This window comes from Arachis duranensis, chromosome 3, assembly GCF_000817695.3.
Source record: "Arachis duranensis cultivar V14167 chromosome 3, aradu.V14167.gnm2.J7QH, whole genome shotgun sequence".
NCBI classification, from domain to species: Eukaryota; Viridiplantae; Streptophyta; class Magnoliopsida; order Fabales; family Fabaceae; genus Arachis; species Arachis duranensis.
In genome coordinates, this window is record NC_029774.3 from 111,581,585 (window position 1) to 111,603,095 (window position 21,511).

General features: G+C 35.2%; 2 long non-coding RNA genes across 18 annotated transcripts; one reads left to right on the forward strand and one right to left on the reverse strand.

The window, feature by feature from the left end:
* Positions 1–8,673: 8,673 nt before the first annotated feature.
* Positions 8,674–14,320, forward strand: LOC127745776 (uncharacterized). The gene is made up of 3 exons (XR_008007303.1): positions 8,674–9,050; positions 11,490–13,788; positions 13,916–14,320. It is a non-coding gene; the product is annotated as an uncharacterized LOC127745776 (long non-coding RNA).
* A 329-nt stretch (positions 14,321–14,649) lies between these two features.
* On the reverse strand, positions 14,650–19,747 carry LOC110278841 (uncharacterized). 17 transcript variants are annotated; one of them, XR_008006862.1, is made up of 8 exons: positions 19,288–19,747; positions 18,531–19,104; positions 17,899–18,422; positions 16,003–16,781; positions 15,777–15,897; positions 15,590–15,631; positions 15,154–15,465; positions 14,650–15,031 (listed from the first exon to the last, which is right to left on the reverse strand). It is a non-coding gene; the product is annotated as an uncharacterized LOC110278841 (long non-coding RNA). The 17 variants fall into 17 exon arrangements; XR_008006863.1 differs by having other exon boundaries at positions 15,154–15,468; XR_008006865.1 differs by having other exon boundaries at positions 15,154–15,631; positions 16,012–16,781.
* Positions 19,748–21,511: the final 1,764 nt, after the last annotated feature.

The following is a 21,511-nucleotide window of genomic DNA, read 5'->3' on the forward strand; positions in this document are numbered from 1 at the left end:
TTATCTGTTAATTATCAAAACCTCATAACCATTTAAATCTGCCTGACTGAGATTTACAAGATGACCATAGCTTGCTTCAAGCCGACAATCTCTGTGGGATCGACCCTTACTCACGTAAGGTATTACTTGGACGACCCAGTGCACTTGCTGGTTAGTTGTGCGGAGTTGTGAAAAGTGTGATCACGATTTCGTGCACCACTTTCTCTATGTCAATTTTGATAGCCATCTTTCCTTTACCATGACTCCTGTTTCTCATTGTATAAACCACCTTTTGAGCTACTAGGATATTGTCTACACTAATCCTTCCAGGCACGAAGCTAGCTTATGTATTGGAGATAAGAGTAGGCATATACTTTTTCAAATGAAAAGCTAAAATTTTTGTCACAACTTTATGGCATACATTGCAGAGGCTAATAGGCCTGAAATGCCCAAAATTCTCAAGGGAGGGAATTGTTGGAATAATAGCAATCAGAGTTCTATTAACCTCAGTAATGTTATCCGGATCCCAAAAAATCTACTTAACCCAGCCGATTATGGAGTTTGCAACAATATTTCATGAATGTTGGTAGAATTTTGCCGATAGTCCGTCGCTGCCCGGTGCTTTCCAACTTTCCAAACTGAAAATCGCATCCTTAATCTCCTTAGTTGTAACATTTCTGGAAATATCCATGTAATCTTTCCTGTAGTTTCGCAAAGCAACAAGTAATAGGGAAAGCAGAAGGATTCGAGTCTGCTGAGTAGAGATTCTTAAAGAAAGTAATTTCCCAATTCTTCAGAGAAACTAAATCTTCTACCCATTCTCCTTGCTCTGTTTTAAGGCCACAATCTTATTCCTCTTCTTTCTTCCATTGGCTTTTTGATGAAAATATCTAGAGTTTTTGTCTTTATATCATTAAATCTTGACATTTGGATCCAGTAAGCCTCTTCTTGAACATTTATAGCTTCATGCTCCTTCCAGAGCTCCTTTTGTAGTTTTTCAAGGAACAGGTTCACAGTGAAAGATAACTAGTTATTAATGCCTTCCATTATATTCAGAATTTTTTGTTTTTTTCCAAAAAATGTGTCTAAAGACTTTCTTATTCCAGATTCTAGCATTGTCAGTGAAGCTTTGAATATTTTGCAAAAGGCTGCTATTTTTGTCCCAAAACTAGTTCACCATATTATTATAATCTTGGTGGAGGATCCAAGGTGCCAGGAATCTAAAAGGCTTTGGACCAACCTTGGTTTCGGCCATCTGAAAATAAAGGAGAATAGGTAAATGATCAGACTTAAGTTTAGGTAAGTGTTTAACCCCCACATCTAAAAATCTAGTAGAGAATTCTAGGTTTCCAACATACAGTCTAAACGTCTTTTAACATTCCCTCTTTGCCAAGTAAAAGGAGGGCCACCAAAATTTAAATCATGTAAATTAGAAGTGTTAAGACAATTTATAAAATTATTTGTATCTTGAGAAAGTTAGAAGAACCCCGTGTTTCATTAAGATTGGTAATAAGGTTGAAATCTCCTCCACAACACCAAGGTCCATTTATGCTTTCAGCTATATCCACCAAACATTGCCAGAGCTCCATTCTTTTACTAACTTGCGTACTACCATAAATGGCAGTGAAGTTCCACCAAGCTTCATCCTTCCATTTCACTTCAAGGTGAATAAATTGCTATGTATATGGAGAGGTTTAATATTCCATTCATCCTTTTCCCACAAACACCAAATTTCTCCAGAAAAACCATCAGCCTCGTTAATGCACCAGCCATTGAAACCAAACCTTTTGATAGTTGATTCTGCTTTAGAACCTGAAATATAAGTCTCAAGAAGGATACAAAAATAACTTCTGTATCTTTGAGTTAAATCTTTAATAATAGATTGAAGCCCTTTTGATGAAGCTCCTCTACAATTCCATGTAATAATATTCATAATTAAAATAAATATAATAAAAAATCATGAGCTAAGGATAAGAACTCCCTGGTCTATACAAATAAATGGATTAGTGTCTCCATAGGCTTTCGAGCCCCTTCCTCTATGTCGCCTCCATTAGGAGTAAGTGAAGACTGGCTATTTTCCTTATCTAGCATGGTAGTATCTTTTTCACGAGAAAGATCTTTTTCTGGAGGTTTATCCTTGCCATAACCTTTGTTCTTTTCTTCTACTATTCCTCCTCATATAGTTATGGTGATAAGCTCACTAACCTTTGGGTCCTAAGGATCATTTAAGTTAAGGTAATTTTCTTGTTGGTAACTTTTATGAATGTCATTCAACAACTTGTTGGTAAATTTTCTTGATCTATATTTCCGTCATTTCTTTTATAAGTTTGAGTTTCATTTAAGTCTCTCCCCTATTGAGCTAATTCCTTCTTCTCCATATATGGTTTGCTAGCATCATTCTTCTTGGGTACTTCAATAGACTTTCCATTTTGGGATTTAGGCATTTGATTCTTTTTTACTCTAGATGTTTAGCCTTTCACAATGTTAGCTATTCTAGCATAATGATGCTTATCTTTATCCATAATCCTTGTTTCCTTTGACTTATCTTGTTGATTTGTTTCCTTTTCAGGATTCTTTCCTTTTTCATTTGATGTCTCATTGATTAGCACATCAAATCTGTTAGTATTAGCGCTGATTTTCCATTCATCATTCACTTTTCTGAAATTCTACTTATTTCTTTTTTATTTTTCTTGACTATCATCCATGGTCCAAATGGGCCCTCTTCCGTATTAACTCTAGAATCCTGATCTTCTGCGCCAATTATTGAAGGTTGATTGATTCTTGCATTTGCAACGGTCAGATTCTGTTGATTCTTTCCTTGATCTTCTTTTGTAATAACTTCTTTCCCTTTTTGGTTTGCCTGAACACAAGACTCCGGCTGGTTCTGGACGACGTCTGCTGCCACCCCTTCATGGTGGTTTAGTTCATTCACCATTTCCTTTGTTCCTCCAATAGCAGCCACTTCATTTTCCTTTTCTGGACACCTTTCAAGCTGATAGCCATATCGGACACAATTGAAGCAAATTTGATGGAGGTCTTCACAGACCAAATAAAAATCCTTTCCTAGAGCTGAGAAGGATGGTACCAGTTGTTTTTTCAAATCAACCTCCACACAAATTCATGCAAACTTGCCTCTAGAGTGTATAGAGGTGTGTTCATCTACCTTGAGCATGGTTCCAATACTTTTCTCCACCTTCCATAGGAAATACTTATTGTACAACTCTGTTGGAAGGTTTGGTATTCTCACCCAAATTGCTACCTTCTGGACTTCAGTCTCCTACGGAAGAAAAAGAGGGCGCCATCGCTGTATGAGCAGATAATGATCTGCAATCATCCATGGTCCCTCAAAAAGCGCATATCCATAGTCCCCTTGATTCGAAAAACGAATTAGAAAAAAATCACCTTCCAAATCCATAACTTTGATCGTGCCTTTCTTTGTCCATCTTCGATTAGCCCATCTCTCCATAGTTTGGAGGCTGAGCTTCTTTCCCAATGGTTTCACTATCAGAGATTGCTTCCAAGGCCTGCACCACTCATCATACTCATCCAGTGTAACTTCAATATTAGGCTTTGGATTGAAAGGAACTTTAGAAACTTCCTCATGGACCATCACATCATCATCAGAAAGGTACTCTTCTGTTACCATTTCAACAATTTCTTCAGGGTTTAATTTTTCAAAACCATCATTCATCAACCTATCTCTATAAGAGGCTTTCTAAGGTTGCTAAGGAACGGTTTCTGAAATTATATCAGCATCTTGCATATCTTGTATTGATACCACATTGTTCTCCTGTGTTTTCGGAGGGGTCTTCTCCTCCTCCATGTGACAATCCGTGTGTCCTTCCTCGTTCATCTTAACTTTCTTTGTGCTTCTGTCCAGAAGATCTTTCTCTTCTGGGGATCTTTTTCAACGTCGGTAGATTGGCTTTCAAAAGCCATAGATCGAATTGGTTAATAACTCGGTTGTTCAAAATTTACTTACGTTAACAAAGCAGCCATGAAAAATGCAAACGTCCAACAATAAAATATTATTAATTCAAAAGCAAATTCACTTTTAACATAATAAACAAACATTTCAAGTAACTATACCATTCTATTATAATCTAACAACACACAACAAATCAAATCATTAATCCTTAATTAAATATTTAAATAATATACTCATAATAATTAATTCACTAATTTTTTAAATATTTTCTAAATTTTTTTTATTTTATTGATTATTTCTAACAATTAATAACCTAATCATTTTATCATATCATAATCTTAATAATTATTATTAGAATATTTTTTTACTAAATTCTAACATTATTAATATTATTTTTATTAATCAAAATATTTGATAATAAAAACTTACATAATTAGGATGATCAAAATAATTAGCAATATGAAGTTCCGGACGATTGACGTCTTTTACTCTTCATCTCCTTGGCATTGTTGAAGGAAGGTTAATGATGGTGGTGGTCCAAGTTTTTGCTCCCTGGACCAATGCTGCTTCAACAATAGGAGAAGAAGAAAGAAGGTGGGGTTGGGGACGAGGGAGACACGGGTGAAAGGGAGAGTGAAAGGGGATGGTCCGATTTGTGTTTGGCATAGATACAAGCTAGGGCTGGGGAGCTTTGCATGTGTGACGCGTGGCATGCAGTGCACAAATTGGACGGTCCGATTTGTGTACCTGCGATGCCTCAAATCGAAGCGTTCGATTTTCTTCCCTCAAATCGGACCGTCCGATTTATTACTCAGTGTCGTCACACCTTGGTGATACATCTTGCACTCCAATAAACGCACCATATACCATAATGATCCCAATAAAATTAAAAAAGTGACAAAAATTAAGATAATGTGAATGGTAGGGTGTAGACAAGAATATTTTCCTATACCTATAAAATATTTGTGACATAGTGATGACAAGTCATCTTAGCCTAGTTTCACTAGTCTTTTTCTTTGATTTTATTAGGTTTTATGCACTTTCTTGCATTTTAAGTTAGTAATTTGGAGTGGAATTGCATGGTTCCTTTGAATCAATCAACCACCCTTTAATTGATACAAAATCATGAGGTTTAAGCTTAATTTAATTGATAATTAATTGATTTATAAACCTTGTGAATTTGGTGATACTTTGATTGGTTGATTTGATTACTTGTAGGTGAAGAAAGAAGAAAAGAAGAAAAGCGTGGCATAAAGGACGTTCCAAAGGAAGCAAAAAGCGTGCCCAAGGGAAGAAAAAGCGTGGCAACATTGAGGAAGAAGGAAGGCTAAGTTGGGAAAATGAACTGAGCTTCACAAGGAATAAAAGGAGAAGGCAAGATACAAAGCTCAGTTCACTAAGTGAGCTTTATCGGGGACTTCTCAAAATCAATTCAAGATGCAATTCCAAGGAGTGAAACCTCAAGGTGTCGAACTCATGACCCAAAGAAGAGCAAGGAACGCTCCTTGCAAGGAAAATAAGAGAAATTAGCCAAAATGCTTCCTCCAAGGTTCGAATATGGGACCACACACTACCAAGCTTGCAAGGAAAATAACACAAGATGCTTGGGCCAAGTTTCGAACCTGGGAACTTTTTGGAACATAAGGGAGGAGCGCTACTTAGCTTGCAAAAAAATGAGCCAAGATGCACTCCAAGAGGATCGAAACCAGGGAACTCCATGAAAAGCAAGGGAGGAGCGTCCAACTCTTCCAAGAAAAATAGCCCCCACTTGCTTCCACCAGGATTCGAACTTGGGAGATTGAGGTCCCAAGCAAGGCGCTGCACATGGAGAGCTCAGTTGGTTTTCCCAACTGAGCGCTACTCTCCCCAAGCTCCCCACACTTTGGCGCACAACTTTGACACACCAAGGGGCTATGATGCGCACTTTTGACACGGCCAGGACATGGAGAGCTCAGTTCAAAATTCCAACTGAGCTCTAGTGTCACGCAACATGACCAAGGGAGGCTGGCGCACCAAAATTGTCAAGCAATGCAAGTTGGGCGCTCAGTTTGGTATTTGAACTGAGCTTGCCCCTGGAAGGTGCACTTGGGCCAAAAATTCATTAAAAATCTAATTTAATTCATTTCTTCACCAAATTTGAGAGCCCATCCAAATTCTAAAATCCAAGAATAGAAAGTGTATAAATAGGAGCTAGTTTAATTTAGTGAAAGACTTTTTTTTGGAACCTTCTTTTTTACACACCTTTTACTTACTTTTGAATTTTCTTTTGTAATTTGGAGCTGAGTTCTTAGAGAATTGGGAAGGAGAATTGATCTCTCTTCTTCCTTGTTTTTGCTTGAGCACTCTTTAATTTTCTTGCTTTGGATCTTGGGTGGAGAATTAAAGAATTTCTGTTTCAATCTCACCTTGAGATCTCTTGTTTACTTTCTCTGCATAATTGAATTTCCATTTCTGTTTACTGCTTCATTCTTCTACTCTTTCTGCAATTTACTTTTCTTTATTTCTATTGCAATTGTTCTTGTTGGATCAAGGAAGGATTTGAGATCTAGACTTGTTTTCTAGTCTCTTCCACTCCTGAGATCTTCAACCTCTTTTAATTTGCTGCAATTAAGCACAAGTCATTTTCTGTTTTATTTCTCAAAGCATTTTACTCTTCTGTTTGAGATCTACTTCAATTCAATTCATCTTTTGCCTTTCTGTTTATTTCAATTTACTTTTGCTTGTTTAAATTCTGCAATCCCAATTTCTAATACCTTTTATAATTCAAGCAATTTACATTTCTTGCACTTTAAGTTTCAGTCATTTACATTTCTTGCAATCTAAGCTTCTGCAATTTAAATTACTTGTTCTTTAAGATTCAGCACTTTTACCCCTTGTTCTCTTTAATTTACTGCAATTCTTCCCTCTCCCTTTACAATTTATGCAATTTAGTTTCTGCAAATTACAAATCCCTCAACCAATACTTGATTTGTTTGACTAAATCAACCACTAAACTAAAATTGCTCAATCATTCAATCCCTGTGGGATCGACCTCACTCATGTGAGTTATTATTACTTGATGCGACCCAGTACACTTGCCGGTGAGCTTTGTGTTGGATCGTTTTCCACACATCACATAGTAATAAAGGGGAAAGACATGTGGACATTTGTGACTGATTGATGGTTCAGCAATAGTAAAAAGGGCTGGTATATTATAGCTTATTGTAGTGATTAGCAAAATTATATTAAGATAGCAAAAATGACTAATAATCTTAATAGGCCTATAATATTATTATTCCAGCAGTATATTAGAGTAAAAATAAAAAAGGACCGAAATGCAGGTCACGGAATAATAAAGAATTTGTAATGAATGTATATTATGGTTATCACAAATTAATTTTACGAAAGAATTTTTGTAAATTATGATTATCACAAATTACTTCTATTTTGTTTTTTAAAATACAATGGTACAACTTGTTTTTCAGAAATTATAGTGTGGTTTAATAGAGGTACTTATGTTTTTCAAAAATTTAAAAACCTAATATTATATTTAGTAAACTTTTAAAAAATTATCTTTCAAAAGTTAATTTTAGTAAGATACTTTCAAAAGTTAAAAATTTTACCAAATCAGAATTATATTTAAAAAGCAAAAAATATACAATTTTTTACAGATTACAGTATTTAATAAACCTATACGGTAAATATTAAAATACGAAAAATTTATTCATCCAATCTTTTGCTATTCTACATACTCGTTTGTATTCATTTTTCATGGGCGATGTTATTGTCTTTTAGCATAATTACGTTGTTTTTTTGCTGTTTACTATTATTCATTTCATTTTAAACATTTTATGATATTGAGTCTATAAATCATTTTTTGACTAAATTTTTTAAAATATTGCATGTTAACTTTTATAGTAAAATTACTTTATAATATAATATCCTGTGCAAAAATATTTTAATTATATACGTTACCCAAACACCAAATTATGGTCAGCCAATTACTTAATCGAAATTGCATATATTTATCAAAATCGACTAAATAGATAAATATTAGTTTAATTACCCGTGTCATGCAAGAGAATGTTAACACTTTCGTCTGAATATTTTAAATTGGATTAAACTATTATTATGATGTAATGAGAGAAGAGGATTAGGAATTAAAGTAAACTAAAAAATCATAAATATTAAAATATAACATATGCTTATAATAAATATTTTTATTGATATTTATATACTAAATAAACTAATTATTAATAATTATAATTAAAAAGACTAATTATTAATAATTATATACTAAATTATGTACAGAATAATAAAAAATTAATATAAATTGTTGTTTTCAAATGGTGAATCTTTTAGTTTTTATGGCTAAGCTAACTATCATAAACGCTAACCATGAATTCAAGAATAACTAAAAATTAAAGTGGTAACCTATGAGAAATATATTATAGTCAGAGATCATATCAGTATAAAAGATCACAAAAATACGAAGGAATAAAACAATTATATAAAGGGGAGTTTTTTGGTGGCCAGAAAATTAAGGTGGCTAAGGTGACCATGTAATGTGTGCTGTGTTTTTTGTACACACGTGCCGTAAAAACTTGGGTTGACCAGCATTATGACCAAGTGAATTTACTAATTACAGTAAAAATAACAATAGTTGGTAAAATGAATGAAGGGCAAAATTATGAAATTGAAATTTCTGTTTGGAAAAAAATTTAACTAAAAAAAATAAAAAAAATAAAAGATACAGTTAGGGTTTCAACTTCAAACAGGAGACTTAATCTAAGGGTGGTGTAGGGAGTCAGATGAAGTGGTTGTTGTTGAAGGCTCTTGACCTCCTTTTGTGGCTGGCGGTTGTCCGGTGAAATCTGAGACAATCATTCTGGGTCGTTGGCGCGACACCTGTTAGGCATTGATCGGAGAAGGTGATTTGCATGGATTCTTCGATCAAGGTTTCGGAAGCGGGGGCTATATCATGGGCGGCATTGAATGGCACTTTTCGGAGGTGAAATTGAGAAACAAGCATCATGGGTCATTGGCATCTCACTGTTAGGTGCGAATTGAAGAAGGTTGTGCGTGTGGATTTGAACATCAAGGTGTCGGGAGCGGGTTGGTGCAACGGGTATATCGGTGGCATTAGTAGTCGCTACATTCATAGGTATGTTATCATCCTTTTTCCATTTCTTCCTGCCGTTTTTGTTGAGCCCTCTGTTTCTGTTGTTAGTATGTTGAATAAGTATGGATCTTAGAAGCATGTTACTTGGCCATTTTTGGATTATTATTGAATCTTTAATGAAAGTGCCCCCATTTCTTTTGGTTTAATTTCCAACATGGATAAATTCAATAGAGTACCAAAACATGGCATGTGATTGTAGAAAAAGTTTAACAATAATGTGCGTATATTTTTTAGCATTCATGAATCTAATATTTTCCTCACTTTCTTCATATCTTTCGAAAATATTATTCGTTAAGCTGGTTAGCTTGTTACTGTTGGGAAGATGTATGTATCACACCATCTACTTATATGGCTCATGCCTTTACATTGGTTGTTTAGAGAGAGTCGTTAGCCATAAAAAGTGTTCATTTTAGAAACTTTTGTTGGAAGGATCGAAAGAGATTTGAGTACTTCTCCACAAATGTCACTGCAAGCTATAATCTTACGTATCTATTTGAGTTTTTCTTATTTTATTTTATTTCGATTTCAAATTATTTTCGCACAAAATAAACCTTTTACTCTCAAATTATGCTTTAGTTCTACTAGTATTCATTCTTTTTCAACTATTCTAGATTCAAATAAACCATCTTATTTATGTTCTTTCTCTCCTTCTTTTGTTGGAAGGGTTGAAGAAGATTTGAGTACTTCTCCACAAATGTCACTGGAAGCTCTGATCTAATGTATTTATCTGAATTTTTTTATTTTGAATTCTAACTTTTTTGCTAAAATAAATCTTTTATTTTCAAGTTATGCTTTAGTTTTACTAGTACTCTTTCTTTCTTCTCCGATATCCTGGGTTCTAATAAACCCCATGTTTATCTTCTTTCTCTTGTTCTTTTGTTGGAAGGGTTGAAGGAGATTTGAGTACTTCTCCACAATATGAATATTAATTTTTTTAATTTCAGAATAAGAAACTGAAGATAGTAATAATATAAATTCTTTGTCAGCGTCCAAAAAAAAGTGTAAAATATGATATAGTACAGAAGATAGATATACAAGAAGAAGTAGAGTTCCCACAATTTATAAAGCAAGGAAAATAATGTTATACATCATACCCAAAACTGTAGAATACGAGCTAAAAATAATAATTAGAGACCATCATAACAGTATTAAGGATATGTATTCTATATATGAAGAAAGCTATAATTGAAACCTCATCATAAGTTAGAAGAACATCAATCATTTTGAGAAACTGGTCAAGAACTCTTTGTTGTTTCGCAGTCCTAGTGGTTCAGGATCAAAGAATATCTATGTGATGACATCAATAGTATAGTCCACTGCTAAGATTATTAAACTAGGAGAGAGCTCATCAAAGCCATATCCAAAACAAAACCTTTGAATTTTTTATAGCAGTTTTACTTCTCTGCTCAGTGTGCTCATCCAATGAAATGCAGGTTCCTTGTTAAAATATGCTCAACTAATAGATAAAAGGTGTTGACTTAGGCCTTTTGAAAACAAATGCTTAAGAATAAATAAAAGTATTAGAAGTAATTAAAGTTTACCTGCAAAAATGTAATGGATCAATAAGAACCCACCATAGTACTCAAATTCACACTTATGTTTATCTTCTTTTTCTTCTCCTGTTGGAAGAGTTGAAAGAGATTTGAGTACTTTTTCACAAATATCACTGCAAGCTATGTCTAATGTATATATTTTAATTTTTCTTATTTTAGTTTATTTTGATTTTCAATTTTTTTGCAAAGAATAAATCTTTTACTTTTGAGTTATGATTTAGTTCTACTAGTAATATTTTTTGTCTGATATCCTAGGTTCAAATTAACTCCCAATTTATCTTCTTTTTCTCCTTCTTGTGTTGGAAGGGTTAAACGAGATTTGAAGACTTCTCCACAAATGCCACTGCAAGCTACGATCTAATGTATCTATTTGAGTTTTCTTTATTTTAATTTATTTTGATTTCCAATTTTTTTCGCACAAAATTAACCTTTTACTTTTGAATTATGCTTTAGTTCTACTAGTACTCTTTCTTCTACAATATCTGAGTTCAAATAAATCTTCCTATTTATCTTCTTTCTCTTCTTCTTTTTGTGGAAGGGTTGGGGTACCAGACCGATCACAAGAATTGATGAAGCAAATATAATGACATGTATCTTTCTTTGTTGAATTTATTCTCTTATGTATAAAGTTGTTGCTTTTTCTATAATTAGCCTACACGTATTAAAGGCTTTAAATCATTGTCAAAGCATTAGGAGAGCAAATTAGTACTCTATTGTTCGTCTGATTTAGTTTGAAGAGAATTAGAATTCTCATGAGAATTGAACATTATACTTTTTTGAATTGGCATCCATGTTGTGAATCAAATGTTGGAGTTTTATGTTATCTTCGGTGTTCTCAGTATGTTTAATTTTGAATTGTGTAATGCAGGTACTTAAGAACGCCTTGGAATGGATAGTGAAAGCAAAGGAAACTCGGACTTTTCGGGTCAATGGACTAATGGATGGAGTAGTGACTCCGACGAGGAAAAGGTCTCGAAGGGGTTAGAGTCACCATCACGAGTGAGCAAGGAGAGCAAGCCAGTAGAGAGAGTTAATGTATCTGGTTTAGGGGACGAGGGTGGCACAGTGCCTTCATCAGAGTCACCAGGTGGTTTAGGCGATCAAATAAGTGATGATGTGGAAACTTCCATGCTTTCAAACTCGGGTACATTGGCTGATGCCGAATTTCATGGGGTTGAAGAGGCTTATGCATGATATGTGGAGTATGAAAAGGCGACTGGATTTACTGTTTGAAAAGGTTATTCCATTAAAGACGACGAAGGCAATGTTCTAAAGAAATTTTTCTATTGCAATCGATGGGGCTTGCGGGAGAAGAAGCATTACGAAAAGGCAGATAGGAAGAAGGCGCATAAGGTAGAGACTAGGACCAACTGCAATGTGAAGTTCGTTGTGTTCTTAGACAAATAGAGTGGCAAGTGGAGGATGAAGACCTTTGTTCAAGATCACAATCATGATTTGGCATTACCTGCTTTCATTAATGTCATGCCAGCCCACCGCAACATCAACGAAGGTGATAAAGCCCACATTCATAGCATGCATGGGGTTCTTTACATATCTGTCTGGTGGTTATTAAAACATGTACTTTATAAAGAAGGACATTTATAATTATATCGACGATGTACGTCACTCTCGGATCGTTCAGGGAGAAGCGGCAGCAGCAATCAGTTATCTGAAGGGAAAAACTGAGGTGGATCCATTAGCTGTTGTGATGTACACATATTGTCCTGAAAACCACCTTGGTCACCTGTTTTGGTTGGACGGGGCAATGCAGTATGACTACGAGTGCTTTGGTGATGTGTTGGCCTTTGATTCGACATATAGGAAGAATCTATACAACCAGCCTTTGGTGATATTTTCTGGCACTAATCACCACCGAAAGACAATCATTTTTGGTTTTGGGTTGTCGGAGGACGAGAAAATTCCATCTTATAAGTAGTTTCTAGGTACTTTCCTTGAAGTAATACATCAAAAATAGCCCAAAGTTGTGGTTACAGATGGAGACGGGTCGATGAAGGAGACTATTAGAGCAGAATTCCCTAATGCCACGCATTGACTTTGCACCTGACACCTAGCGTGGAATACTGTTTCAAACATCAAGGATAATGATTTTTGTGCTGCATTTAAGACTATTGTGTATGGTCATTTTGAGGTAGAGGAGTTCGACCAGTATTGGTCAGACATGGTTGCTGCCTTCGGGTTAGAGGAGAACGAATGGATTTGGACAACGTATGACAAGAGGGTACATCAGGCGAATGCATATTTATGCGACAATTTTTGTGCTGGGTTGAGAATGACATCAAGATGTAAGGGCATTAATGCATTGCTTAAAAGGTTTTTCAAGTCCTTGAATTGCTTGTTGGAGTTGGTGGAGAATCTTGAGCATGTGGTTAAGGTCTATAGGAATAATGAGTTTATTGTGGACTACAAATCTCTATATTCGGAACCGGTCATGACTATAGGACTGGAATCAATTGAACAGGCTATGTCACAAATCTACACCAAAGAGATATTCTTCGAGGTCAAGAAATAGGTCGAAGGTGTGGCTGCGTTGATAGTCCTTCGCAGGGAGAGTTACAGTAGAACGGAAAAGTTCATGTTTAGAAAGTTTTGGAAGCCCCATTGGGTTTACTCTGCACTCTATGAAAGCAACTCTGAGAGGTATGAGTGTTCATGCAAACTTTGGAACAGCATAGGGATTCCATGCAGCCATATCATCTGTGTTTTGAAAGAGCTAGAGAAGGATGTGTTGCCGATGGGGATGGTGTTCAAAAGGTGGCGCAAAGATGCTAAGTCTGGATCATTCCATGACTCCGATGGAGGTTTCGAACATAATAGAGAATTTCGGGGACGGTATGGTTTGTTTTGGTCTGCTTGCCTCCCTATGTGTTTGTTAGAAGCACAATGGTCTACCACGTATGAGTACGCTGCTGTAAAGATAGCGCAGCTATTAAAAGAGGTTGAGGTAGAAGTTTCGAAGGATAATAGTTCAACTTTCAAGCATACTACTGCAGATGGTTGCGGTATTTTGGATCTGAAGATTATCAATTCAAAAAGTGTACTGCGGTCAAGCATTAACGGCAAAATGGGTAGGCGATAGCAAGCGCTGCCATAGTTTTGGGCATCACCGAAAAAATTACACAGCAAACAAAGAGGACATATCTGATGAGGTTAGTGTTAAATTCGAAGTTGTTAATTTCATTAGTGTTAGTGTTACGGCCTGTGAATTTACTATTTTATTTTCGCATTACTGAGTATGGAAGAAATCTGTGTCACAACTTGTTGTGCAACCATCAGGGTCAGGTTTGGGACAAAGTTAATGTGGCGGGAAAAGATCTTGCCGTGCCAAAAATTGTGGGGTCCACCAGGACAACATTTCTACATGATTAGGGTGCTTCAACAATTAACAACTAAACAAAGGGAGGGCATTTGGTGGCCTCAAAATTTTAGCATGAGTCAAAGTCCAAACACACGATTGTAATTCAAGATAATGTAAGTGTATTTGTGTTTAGGTTACTGAGTGAACACCTGTATATGTTGAATAGTATATTTGATGTTGAAAAGGTATTTTGTCTTTTTGATAGCTATGCCATATGTGGTTCGATTCTTCGAAACAGTTTAGGAGAATTTACAAATGCTAAGTGTGGGCATATCTTGTAGAATTCTCATGTTCTCAGACCTTACTTATTTGGGTTGAGCTAATTAGAAGGTTTATTATTTTAATTATTTCCTCAAATGTTTAGTTGAATTAGACCATAATTATGGTTAAATTTATTTAGTATCTTGGTAAAGTTTTCATTGTCACGGTTTGAGTTAGGGCATGGTGAAAAGAGCATGTCTTGCATGGTGAAACTATTTTTTAATTGATAAAAATTAGACGAAGTTCATCTAAATTAGGGGCATGTCAATGAATTTATAAAAATAAATTTGAACTTCAATGTTATTTTTAAAGAAAACAAAGACAAACTGAAATGAGATAAAGGAAACGCAGACCCCATAAAATTGTTTATTTTTTCCCAACCCGATGAGAATTGAAAAGCAGATGGCACAAAGCCCTTGTATAGTGTATAAATAGCATTTTTCTTAAAATGAGAAAATTTACTCAATAAGCTTTAGTGCATCAAGTATGAAAACATAAAGTGTGCCTATAATTGTTTAGCACTGTACATCAAGCAACGACTCAATTAGAATTAGGTCCAAAATAAAGTTGCAAAACATAAGCGAACATTAATTAGTCGTCTTTTCCACTGGGAAAGCAAATTGTAAGGAAGAAGGTAGGACAGTGAACTATGCACCCAACCTTGCTAGAAACGCAAGGGACGCTGCTCCATTTCCCAGTGACAATCGAAAATGCTACTGCCTTCTTATATCTTTCAACAATGATACCTATTAGCAGCGGCCTCAGTGGTCAACCTGTAGGTAACAAAAGGGTGGATGAAAACCTTAATAAAACCAAAAATAACCTCCTCCTGAATTTAAACAGGAGGGGGCAAATAGTGTCACTCAGAATCGTTAGGCCATACTTTTAGCAGTACCTTCGTGTGCATGGGATCTAAACCTTGGCAAAACATTTAGCACCTTATATCTTCATATCTTAGTGTGCGAGGGCTCATCCATCACAGTTGCAGGTGGTGGACTACCAAAGTATGTACTACCAAAATGGATCCATTTGTTCGGCCTTATATTTTCATAGCTGCTCCCAAAAAGTGTTAAGTCGACGACTTAGGGTTTATTTCGTAATCGAAAGATCCCTTGTGAAGGTCCTCCAATACTCTATTGCCGATTCTATCACTGCCATGCAGTTCTCGTTGTGGTACTTAAGAACTATGTCAATGGCAAGCCTTATCCTGCTATAGTATATCACCTTTTGCATCATAATTAACATTTATAGAGCATATTTCAAATGAATTTCAATATATTGTTCAGTGGTATGGTACCAGACAAAATAGTTTATGCAATAACGTTACTTACCGCAATGTCGTAAGAGCTCCAGAGGTGGTACAATATCGTCCACTGAGCCACATACATTCCACAGTCATTGTTGTAGCATTGCAATTTTAGGATTTATGTGTAAAACAAACTTGAAAAACTCGTGTATCGACTTAAATAAATTCATTACGTGATAGTGATGAATAACTGACATCCACTTATCTCATACCTTTGATGGTCTTGTTTGACAACCTTTGGCTTATAAAGTTTGTACTCACTTATGAATAACCTCTCATCAGTTGGGTTTTCATACCATAATTTGTCATCAAGCATTTCTTCCAAGAAAATGGCTTAAATACGTAAAAAAAAATCATAAGTAGAGTCGTTATTACGTTGAGAATACACAAAAAATTATAAACAACAAATAAGTCACAAAGAGGATGTAGAAGGAATACATTTTGTACCACTTTCCTAATCTGCCTAATCCTTCTGGCCCTAACTCAAGCAACAGCTTTTAGGGAATCCAAATACACTAGCTCCTTCCCAAAAAATTCCATGACCAGCAGGAACCAATGGTTGTCGGACCAAATAGGGGCAAATATCTGTAAAGTACTTTGTTCATCAACAATGCATTTAGATTACGCTTGGTAGATGTCCCACGTACGGAAAGATAGAAACATAAAGAAATCGGCATAGAGACAAGAACACATACACGAAAACGACTCATGAATACTTTAGTTCAGCCGTAACATAATAAAAAATTATTCAAGTTCAAATCCAACTCGTCGTCTTCTTCCAGTCACCTAATTCTCATCTTACTTCAAAAGATGAAAAAAAACTCTACAACCAAATGTAATTTATAATTCCATTTTCATAATACACTGCAAATTCAAACAACAAAGGACGAATTTCACAATATATAATATACATGTAACTTGATATATAAAATTAAATGGGAGACTTCAAGGTGAGTGGCTGCCATGGTGAATAAGAGACAAAGTAGAGGGTAATGTCATCATGAAGATTTTGACGTTTTCAAAAAAAATAATGGTTTAAATTTAGAATTCACTTAGACACTAATGCAAACATAACCAACTCAAACACCATGGGCGTGCGTACTACAGATATTTTTGAAGTTTCATACCTTGCACACGTTGTTAGCCATCCCCATGAAGTCTTTGCGTATAGCCTCCACAGTCGCCCATGGTATCTGTTCGCGACCAGTAGTAATTTGCTGCAGAATACAGACAGCTGGTGTTAATATCCACCAGTGACCAGGGTGGAGCTTAGGTAGGACAATGGGATCTATGGCCCCTGACAATTTTATAAAAGAAATAATTTTCAGTCAAATCATATATATGAAGTTGTTGGATTGGCGTTCATACATTTCACAATTCCTAACATTGCTATTGTCGTAGGTTCAATTCTAACTTCATCCATATAGACCTTCTTTTATCCTCAACTAGGGATATATTTTTGTTCTCTTTCATTTAATAAAATCAAATGTTTATTTTTTATATTTATTTACATCTTGATTTCATATTATAATTATATGTTAATATTTTTCCAGTTTATAATTAGAAGGATAAGCTAATTTCATTAAATCATAATGATTTTAATAAATGAAATCCAACTAGAAAATAATAAATAAACTATAAAATACATATATCAATTGAACATGATTTGTCAATATATATTATTTAAATAAGTATAGTCTTATAGTTTTCAATGTCATTGTCAAAATATGTTGCACAGATAGAGCAAATAGTATCATAAAATCTAATAGATAAAATGATGTTCGCTTATAAGTTTATCATTTTATGTTTTGTTATCTTCAATATTTAATAAAAAGTAATGTCGACAAACAACAAATATAATTCAAAATGCTATTATGGTAATTATAAAATCATACTTTTTTTATAATTTATCACGATCCTATAATTAGAATTTATGATGATTGAAAAATAAAAGAATTGACATATTTAATTTAAATATAAATACTTTTACCTCTTATTAGTAAGTAAATATATATTTGGTATCCACAAAATTCTTTTCAAGATCTGCCACTACCCGTGATGGCAACTTTCAACGGACACGATGACATCAGTTAAATTAGCCTAGAACACAGCACTAATAAATTGGTGTTGTACATTATCCTACACAAATATAGAGGGAGACAGAGTATAAAACTGACGTGAGGGTTGTTGGCAAGAACCATTAAACTCTGCTCGAGCTTCGAGTAAGCATCGAGGCCAGCAGTATCAGAACCTATTAGGCAGCACCATATTTTTAATGGATTGTACAACAAATTCATTGCAATGATACATGATTATATGGAAATAGAGACTTACATCGTCCAAAATGGGCTTTTCGGGCTCAAGGGTCTTCAGTGCCTCACATGTGACGGCACAGTGAGGATTAGGAACAAGCAGCTCACTACAAATGACATCCATTAGTAGGTTGTGGCCAGCTAAGTTGGAAACGCCACAGATTTAATTCATATACAAGCAACTTAGCACTAGCAAGTGGTGGAACACCTTGAGGTTAGAATTCTCACATGAATGTCAACCTTCAATAGAATTAGAAATCCTCATATGAATATATAAACTGCTTGTCGAAAACACATGAATACGAAATTGAATTATAACCACAAGTAAAATTCTCACCTCACATTAATGCTTTCCATACAGACTCTAAAAGAAACCAACACTATCCATCATATGCAAACAGAAGGTAATGTGACAAATGTAAGATAGTATTATCAGGGTTAAACATACTCTTGGTCCAGGACGTTGTTGAATATATATGTAGCTGCTGCCAAGTTAAGCCCAACGACTTACATGTCTTCCGTCGAGAAAAATGTCATCGGCATGCCCTGCACACCGCAAAAGATGTAGCTGATTATATTAGTTACTTCACTAAGATGAAGCACATTAACTCATATCAGTGTTTGTCGCATAACAAATAAAGATGTTACTGTTACCCCTGGGAGGATGGAACCGACTCCCTTTGCCCATCTACTCTTATCGACATGTGAAACCTGTAAGAAATTCTGCTGCTCAGCCTATTTCATAGCCAGGATGTCCCTGTTGCTGTTGTAGGGGCATGATTCCTTTGTTCCATTATTTCCTCTTCTAGCATTGAACAATTTCCTTTTCCCCTTGGAGGTTTAGTTTTATATCTCCTTTTCAACACATAATGGATTCTAGTGTCCTTCCGCCAAAATGTGATGATATCTATCCTCCAGGTTGGAAGGTGGTGTAGGGATGGGATGATAGTCCGAATCGTTAATTTTGGAGGGTGACAGCTTGTTGCGTCGCTTGTAGGTTTGCAGTGTTGTCCCAACTTGTTTTTTGGTGGCAGAAGGGGTAGGAGTCTTCATGTCGAAGGAGTTACATGGCATTCCCGAGTTGCTTGGTCAACCAGTTCCGTGTTGAGACAGTTCTGCGGTCCGATAAACTTCTTTAGGTCGTCAATCTGGACCTGGATACCATCCATTATTCCGAACCAACGATGAGAGCATCCCCAACGTGACCTTGGCTGCAAATTCACCATCCCTGAGTGGGTTTAAAAAGTCAACTTTAGCACAGTCGATGAGTTTTAGTCAATTGAACTATAACAACAACATAGCAGCAGCATAACAACTTTAAAAATGGGACTAAATCCTAAGACATGCAAATAAGATTTCTCATGTAAGTGGAGCATCAATACAGATTATTGTAATACTCAACAGTACTTACGATTGTAGAGAATCAGCTATTGGGGACCCGGTTATGCCTTCGATGCAGAGTCACGGGATAGAGTTGGACCATCCCCGAAGTCCTCCGTCTGATCTGCCAAAGATATCTGAATTGATCTGTGGTTCGGTGCCTCCATGCCTGCAACTTTTGATCAACGGAGGTATCAACAAAAAATTGTATAAATAGTAGCATGTAAAATAACAGAATCCTTGCCCGTGAAGGATCCCCACAATGGAATTGCTTCATTGTCTTCGTTCGGGGTTGACAACAGCGGGAGGAGGAATTGATGGTGGTATTAGGTGGTTTACGGTTAAAGGTCACAGTGTCATTAGACATATGCAGTTTCATCAGATTGTGATGTTCATTTAGTGAGCTTTTTAAATTTTTTTCATCAATCCAAGGCTGCTGCATTTTTTATGTAATGGAACAGCAGTCTCAGCCAATTCCATGCCATAGGTTACAAATGAATGTATATGTGATTGGGTAGTTGTTTTTGTTAAGCCCAAAGTTTATAATATTTTAAAATTGTGGATGAAAACAATATTGGATGGCCCACCGTGTTGGGTAGAGACAATAAAAAATAAAATAAGAAATACTCTAATTAGGAGATCCATTTTAAAACCATACCGATGTCACAAAATTTTCAATTTACTAAGTATGTACAGAGTGCAAATTCATTCGTTAATTTTAAAAATATTTAATTCTACATTAAAGAACTTTCCCAGATAATAAAAAAACACAGAATATGACTACTTGGATCACGTAAAAATGCAGATATAAAAAGTTATCAAGTGGGAGTTTGGTGAATTTAAAAAGATTTACCCAAAGCTAAAATGCTAATTAAATAAATGTCCAGGAAGGAAGGAAAGTTTTAGTGGAAATTTTCCATGAAAATAGGGTTCCATCTTTTCATCCTAATATTTCAGACAACATATTAAAAAGACAATGTAGGCAATATTTGGAAGAGTAACAGTTTCATGCAAGTGATCTTGAATAGGAATCAGAGATAGCTAAATTTTTGACATGCAACTTGGTTATCTTTGATGCTAACATTGGTACTTTTAAATCAGACACGGAAAACTTACTGTGGCTAATATGGCACAAATTGGTACTTTTCAGGTGGTGTGGAGAGTATATTCTACTAAGAGTGGCCTAATATAATTCTTTTAAAATGTAGAAATGCCAAAGTTAGATTAGATACTTCTTTCTGGGGTGATACTGGTGTCATGTTGGTGTTTGGATTTCTTCCATGGCCACCACTACAAAAGGGTGTAGAAGGTAAACCAGATTGATTTGTTTATGGTATGATAAAAAATGAAAAATTAGAAATCTCGAGTGTGTTTCCTATGCATTGACCATCTGAGCATTGCTTTAATTCTGTAGGCGAGAAGTCCATATTTTTTCCCTCTTGAAAGTGTCATCGTGACATACGACATGACTGTACTACACAACCAACCATCAGGAAGTCTAGAGACTCCAACTCTGATGTGAACTTTTTCCACTTGGATACGGCACCATGGTCATCCATAAGTGCAATCATTTTTTAAATCCATTGAGCCCTCTTTTCCCTCAAAAATTAATATATGCTTTAAGTATTACTTCAAGTATTACTTTAAAATAATTAAAGAGTACCTACAAGTACCCGTATTTATATGCATTATCTAAAGGGACAATGGAACAAGAATTTGCAACGAAAATGAAGACGGAACGGGGGCATTTTTGAAACACGAGTGAGGGACGGGAAATGGGCTCGTTGGGGTCCCACGGGTGCCATTTTCCATCCCTAACTAGCAATAGAGATCCAATCTGAACCGATTTGAGAGGGAACACGTTGACTTCATCCTCATTGGCACTCTAGCACTCTAGATAGTCAAACTAAATCAGATTTGGGACCCTAACAATGGGTCTAGGATGATCTTATTTGCTTAGGAGTCTTATTGGACTCAAGTATATCTTGAGTTACTGTTTTGAGGCATTGCTGTAAAAAATATTAAACTATTAGAAATTAAAACATTTAGTATATATATAAATTAGATATATTTAATTTATAACGAGTTTTTTAATTGAAATTTTAAAAAATAATATTTTTTTTAATTTTAAATATTGTTTACTAATGCAATAAAAAAGTGAGAATAATGATAAGCACTCACATAAATAACATATAAAATAAGTAACTTAAACTATTATCTAGGACAATAAATATAATAGTACAAATACCTACTTA